Source organism: Triticum aestivum, chromosome 1A (genome assembly GCF_018294505.1).
Source record: "Triticum aestivum cultivar Chinese Spring chromosome 1A, IWGSC CS RefSeq v2.1, whole genome shotgun sequence".
Taxonomy (NCBI): Eukaryota; Viridiplantae; Streptophyta; class Magnoliopsida; order Poales; family Poaceae; genus Triticum; species Triticum aestivum.
Window position 1 is genome coordinate 272443362 of NC_057794.1, and position 7214 is coordinate 272450575.

At 39.1% G+C, this 7214-nt stretch overlaps 1 non-coding gene across 1 annotated transcript; it reads right to left on the reverse strand.

The window, feature by feature from the left end:
- Nucleotides 1-6767: 6767 nt before the first annotated feature.
- LOC123072419 (small nucleolar RNA R71) lies at nucleotides 6768-6874 on the reverse strand. The gene has a single exon (XR_006435132.1). It is a non-coding gene; the product is annotated as a small nucleolar RNA R71 (small nucleolar RNA).
- Nucleotides 6875-7214: the final 340 nt, after the last annotated feature.

The following is a 7214-nucleotide window of genomic DNA, read 5'->3' on the forward strand; positions in this document are numbered from 1 at the left end:
AACCTGTTGTTGATCTTGATAACCCACAATCAAAGAATCAACGTTATGATAAGAAAGACTTTGTTGCTAGGAAACATGGTAAAGAAAGAGAACCTTAGGTTCAGAAACCCATGCCTTTTCCTCCCAAACCATCCAAGAAAAAGGATGATGAGGATTTTGAGCGCTTTGCTGAAATGATTAGACCTATCTTTTTGCGTATGCGATTAACTGATATGCTTAAAACCAATCCTTATGCTAAGTACATGAAAGATATTATTACAAATAAAAGAAAATTACCAGAAGCTTAAATTCCCACCATGCTTGCTAATTATACTTTTATGGGTGGAATACCTAAGAAACTTGGAGATCCAGGAGTACCTACTATACCATGCTCCATTAAAAGAAACTATGTTAAAGCTGCTTTATGTGATCTTGGAGCCGGTGTTAGTGTTATGCCTCTCTCTTTATATTGTAGACTTGATTTGAATAAGTTGACACCTACCGAAATATCTTTGCAAATGGCTGATAAATCAACTGCTATACCTGTCGTTATTTGTGAGGATGTGCTTGTTGTAGTTGCAGACGTTACTATTTTAATGGACTTTGTTATTCTTGATATTCCCGAGGACGATAGTATGTCTATTATTATTGGAAGACCTTTTCTTAATACTGCAGGGGCTGTTATTGATTGCACTAAAGGCAATGTCACTTTTCATGTTAATGGTAATGAGCATACGGTACACTTTCTGACCTCAAGTTCACAGTATCAATTCTATCGGAAAAAATTCCATCGATTATATTTGGAGGTTTTGAATTTCCTCTTCCTACTGTCAAGAAGAAATATGATATACTTATTATTGGGGATGTGCATATCCCTGTTGAGGTAACCTAGTGTTATTCGAAATTCTCCGGTTTCATGATAATCGGAATGAGTTTGTTAACAAGACTTGATAAACCTTGTTAGTGGATTCCTTTTGATGAACATGAGATGGATGAAACTAGAAGCACAACCTTCTGTACCCTCTGTATACTTTATGTTATTTAGTTGAAATAAAGTAAAAATAAATAATTTTCTGTCTGTTATCTGATTATCCGTGCAATATAAAAATACCTCGAAAATAAAAGTTCTCCAAATGCCCTAAAAATTAAATATGATTTTTCTAGAATATTTGAGGATTTATGGAACAAAGAACACACTAGGGGGGCCAACCACCTTGCCACGAGGGTGGAGGGCGCGCCCACCCCCCTAGGGCGCGACCCCCTGCCTCGTGGGCCCATGGTGGCCCTCCTCCACTTATTATTTTAGCCACACACTTCATCTTCCTCCCCCAAACACGAAAAACCAGCTCAAACCCGAGTCCAAGATCGCTTTGCTGCCATTTTCGATCTCCTTGCTCAAAGCACCTCTCACAAAACTGCTTGGGGAGATTGTTCCTTGGTATGTGACTCCTCTATCGGTCCAATTAGTTTTTGTTTTAGTGCTTTATTCATTGCAAATTTTTGCTGCTTAGGTGACCCTCTTCTTGAGCTTGCATGTCAAATTTATATGGTCAAAAGTAGTTTTGATGCATGATATAGGCCCTAGGCCCTTGTAGGAGTAGTTGCTATCAATATTATTGAGTTTGGTTTACTTTTATTTTGAAGTTACTAAAAATTTCAGAATTTTTCAGAAAATGATGAGGAGATTATTGAGGGGCTCATCGAGCCGAAGCTCGAAGGAAAAGGCACCGGAGCCTAAGTATAATTTGCCGCGCACAACGGAGGTTCGGGCGTGTGAATGGCCTTCCGAGGATTTCTTGAGAGCAGCTGGGATTTATGAAGATTTTCATGAATTGGCTCATAATGCAGGCCTCACCGCTTTCCTCCACGACCAATGCAATCAGTATCTCTTACTCACAAATACATTTGTGCAAAACTTTCATTTTCATTCTAGGAACTCACCACCTACGGTGGAGTTTCATTTATATGATGAGCATAAGGAGATGTCACTTTATGATTTCTATCGGATTTGTTTAGTCCCTTTTGGGGGCAAGACAGAAGAACCACATCATGATGATGTGGAGGTATTTATTAATACTATCACTGTAGGGGAAACTAGGAAGGTTTTCGATGCATGAATCACTAGCATACATTTTCCTGTTTTACGTTACTTTGCATTATTTGCTAGTCGTTGCTTAATTGGACGCGGAAACTATGGAAATCTTAGTATCCCTGATATAATTATTCTGATCCAAGGTTTATACAGTGATAACACTTTTAGTATGGGCGGCATTATTGCTAGACGGTTAAGTATGAACCGTACTAAGGGTCCCATCTTTGGAGGCATCAATGCTACACGCCTAGCTACACATTTTAACATACCTATTAGGTATGCTGAGAAGGAAGAAAAAGTGTTGCCTCGTGTTTATTTAGATTATAAAAGTATGGTGGCACATGATTTTATTGTTAAAAATAGGGCATGAGAGCTTAAATATCAATTTTTCTTTAATAAACATCATCCTGAGACTATTACCTTGCCTGCTCCTTCTTTGTTTGATTTGACTGTAGGCAAGTACCTTGTTCCGTTGACGGCTATCCACGCCTACCGGAACCCTGCACCAGCCGAGGAGCCAGAAGCGGAACCACAATTTGATCCTTCACGACAGTCTAACTATCAGTGGGATCCGGAGATGATTGCCAGCCAGTGGAAATCGGAGCCTTCTTCTTCCTCATCGTAGTACGACCCCAACTATTATTATGGATATCAGCCAGGCCAGCCGTGGCCATAGACCAACTTAGGCCAAAAGCCTAAGCTTGGGGGAGTACGTATTTCTCACCGACATTACATTTATGTTCACACACTCATTGCTAGATGTCGGTGTTCATACTTTTTCATTGTATCATCCATGCTAGTTTATTTTCCTTTTTTATGCTTTCTTCTTGTGTGTTTAATAAACCTTAAGAAAAACCAAAAAATTAGTTGTAACTTTTAATTGGTTTACTTTCCATGCTTGTAGTAGTAATTAGAAAGAAAACCCAAAAATATTTCATGTTCTTCTTTTGCTTGTTGGGAGCTTTCCCGTGTAAATAGTTTTATTTCTTTTCTTTTCTTTGGGGTTCGATAGGAGAAGACCATGATTAAATTGTTGAAGTGGCATTATATGCTTTATTGTTGATTTAACCAAGAGCCCATATTGCCTTGTCTTCTCCTGTTTATTGAATGCTCGCAGATTCCAGCTTAGTCCAATGCACGTGCACTCTTATTATTATTCACATCGTTCGGTCGTGCAAGTGAAAGGCAATTATGATGATATATGATGGACTGACTGAGATGAGAAAAGCTAGTACGAACTCGACCTCTTTTGTTTTTGTAAATATGATGAGTTCATTGTTCTTGATTCAACTTGTTATGAATAAGCATGTTTGCAATGACAATTAGAGATCATAGTTGCTTGTGCCATGCTTGATTAGCTATGAGTTATAATGGTTTACCTTGCGTGCCAACATGCTATTAAAATGGTTATGATGTATTATGATAGGGTGGTATCCTCCTCTGAATGATCTAAGTGACTTGACATGGCACATGTTCACACATGTAGTTGAAACAAATCAACATAGCCTTCACGATATTTATGTTCATGGTGGATTATATCCTACTCATGCTTGCATCCAATGTTTATTAATTTTAATGCATGTACATGACTGTTGTCCCTCTCTAGCTGGTCGCTTCCCAGTCTTTTGCTAGCCTTCACCTGTACTAAGCGGGAATACTGCTTGTGCATCCAATCCCTTAAAACCCCAAAGTTATTCCAGATGAGTCCACTACACCTTCCTATATGCGGTATCTACCTGCCGTTCCAAGTAAATTTGTATGTGCCAAACTCTAAACCTTCAAATAATTATCCTGTTTTGTATGCTCGAATAGCTCATGTATAAACTAGGTCTGTCTGTCTCTTCCATGTTAGGCGGATTATTCTCAAGAGAAGTAGACTCCGCTCCTCACTCACGAGATAAATGGCTGGTCACCGGGATGCCCAGTCCCATGCTTTATGCAAGCTAAATCAAAATAATTGCAAACAAAACTCCCCCTGGGACCTGATGTATGTTGGAGGCACTCATTGTTTCGAGTAAGCCATGGATTGATGTTTGTTGGTAGAGGGGGAGTATAAACTTTACCATTCTGTTTGGAAACTGCCTATAATGTGTGTAGCATGGAAGATATCGCCATCTGTTGGTTGTTATGTTGACGATGAAAGTATACCGCTCAAAATATTATTCACCTCTATTTCAAAACCAAGCTCTGGCACCTCTACAAATCCCTGCTTCCCTCTGCGAAGGGCCTATCTATTCACCTCTATTTAATTTATATTGGGTGTGACTATGATTGGATCTCTTTTACCATGAATTACAATGTCTAGTCAGTCCTTGATCTTTAAAGGTGCTCTGCATTTATGTGTTGCGGTCTCAGAAAGGGCTAGCGAGATACCATCTTGTTATATCATATTATGATTGTTTTGAGAAAGTGTTGTCATCCGAGTTTTATTATTATGGCACACTAGTTTATTATGCTATTGATATGAGTAAACATGAGACCTGAGAATTATTGCAAATGTGGTTAGTTATTATCTTTGTTGAAAACTTGAATGCTAGCTTGACATATTTACAACAACAAGAGCAAACAGAGTTTGTAAAAGTATTTCTTTATTTCTTTCTGTTTGTCAACTGAATTTCTTGAGGACAACCAAGGGTTTAAGCTTGGGGGAGTTGATACGTCTCCGTCGTATCTACTTTTCCAAACACTTTTCCCCTTTATTTTGGACTCTAACTTGTATGATTTGAATGGAACTAACCCGGATTGACGCTGTTTTCAGCAGAATTGCCATGATGTTGTTTTATGTGCAGAAAACAAAAGTTCTCGGAATGATCTGAAACTCCACGGAATATCGTACAATAAATAATAAAAAATCCTCGCCAAAGATGAAGACCAGGGGGCCCACACCCTTGCCACGAGGGTGTGGGCGCGCCCCCTACCTCGTGGGCCCCCTGGAGACCTCCCGACTCCAACTCCAACTCTATATAAGAGCTTTCGGGGAGAAAAAAACCGAGGAGAAGAAATCATCGCATTTTACGATACGGAGCCGCCGCCAAGCCCTAAAACCTCTCGGGAGGGCTGATCTGGAGTCCATTCGGGGCTCCGAAGAGGGGGATTCGTCGCCGTCGTCAGCATCAACCATCCTCCATCACCAATTTCATGATGCTCACCGCCGTGCGTGAGTAATTCCATCATAGGCTTGCTGGATGGTGATGGGTTGGATGAGATTTATCATGTAATCGAGTTAGTTTTGTTAGGGTTTGATCCCTAGTATCCACTATGTTCTGAGATTGATGTTGCTATGACTTTGCTATGCTTAATGCTTGTCACTAGGGCCCGAGTTCCATGATTTCAGATCTGAACCTATTATGTTTTCATCAATATATGAGAGTTCTAGATCCTATCTTGCAAGTCTATAGTCACCTATTATTTGTTATGATCCGTTAACCCCGAAGTGACAATAATCGGGATACTTACCAGTGATGACCGTAGTTTGAGGAGTTCATGTATTCACTATGTGTTAACGCTTTGTTCTAGTTCTCTATTAAAAGGAGGCCTTAATATCCCTTAGTTTCCATTAGGACCCCGCTGCCACGGGAGGGTAGGACAAAAGATGTCATGCAAGTTCTTTTCCATAAGCACATATGACTATATTCAGAATACATGCCTACATTACATTCACAAATTGGAGCTAGTTCTGTGTCACCCTATGTTATGATTGGTACATGATGAACCGCATCCGGCATAATTATCCATCATTGATCCAATGCCTACGAGTTTTCCATATACTGGTTTACGCTTATTTACTTTCTCGTTGCTATTGTTACAATCGCTACAAAATACCAAAAACATTACTTTGCTTTAATTACTCTTTTGTTACCGTTACCATCACTATCATATTACTTTGCTACGAAACACTTTGCTGTAGATACTAAGTTTCCAGGTGTGGTTGAATTGACAACTCAGCTGCTAATACTTGAGAATATTCTTTGTCTCCCCTTGTGTAGAATTAATAAATTTGGGTTGAATACTCTACCCTCGAAAGCTGTTGCGATCCCCTATACTTGTGGGTTATCACTGGTTACAAATTACATTGCTATTAAACTATCTGTTACCAACAATTTCAGTGCCTGCAGAAAATACCTTGCTGAAAACCGCTTCTCATTTCCTTCTGCTCCTCGTTGGGTTCGACACTCTTACTTATTTAAAGGACTATGATTGATCCCCTGTACTTGTGGGTCATCAAGGCTCTTTTCTGGAACCGTTGCCAGGGAGTGCAGCACTTCTGGTAAGTGGAATTTGGCAAGGAAACATTTATATTACATGCTGAAATTTACTGTCACTTGTTAGTACGGAAAACAATCCTTTGAGGGGTTTGTTAGGGTATCTTCACCTCTACCGGAAGCACAAAGATATTCTCCTCTTTATTATGAGATTCTTTCCTGTATGATAGAGAAAATGCTAGCTAATCCTTATGGAGGAGATGGAACATTACATCCTGATATGCACCTAATCTATGTGGATGAAGTTTGTCGATTATTTAAGCTTGTAGGTTTACCTGGAAATGAAGTTAAGAAGAAGGTCTTCCCTTTATCTTTGAAGGTAAAGGCATTGACATGGTATAGTCTATGTGATGATATCAGAACAGGGGATTGGAATCGGTTGATATTGGAATTACATCAAAAGTTTTATCTTATGCATCTACATCATCATGATCGGAATTATATATTATATATATAATTTTTGGCCTCGTGAAGGAGAAAGCATCAGTCAAGCTTGGGGGAGGCTTAAGTACATGATGTAAGCAAGCCCCCATCATGGCTCCCAAAGGAAATTATCTTACAAAATTTTTATGCTCAACTTTCTCATGATGATCAAACCATACTCGATTCTTCTTCTACTAGATACTTTATGAAGAAGAATATTGAATTCATATGGGACCTTCCTGAAAGAATTAAACGAAACTCTAAATATTGGGAACCCGACAAAGGTAATGAGTCAGATATAATACTTGAGTTCGATTATGTTAAACTTTTATGGATACTGGAGCTTTTCATAAGTTTAGCACTAAATATGGACTTGACTCTGAGATAGTAGCTTCATTTTGAGAATCATTTGCTACTCATGTTGATCTCCCTAAGGAGAAGTGGTTTAAATACCACCC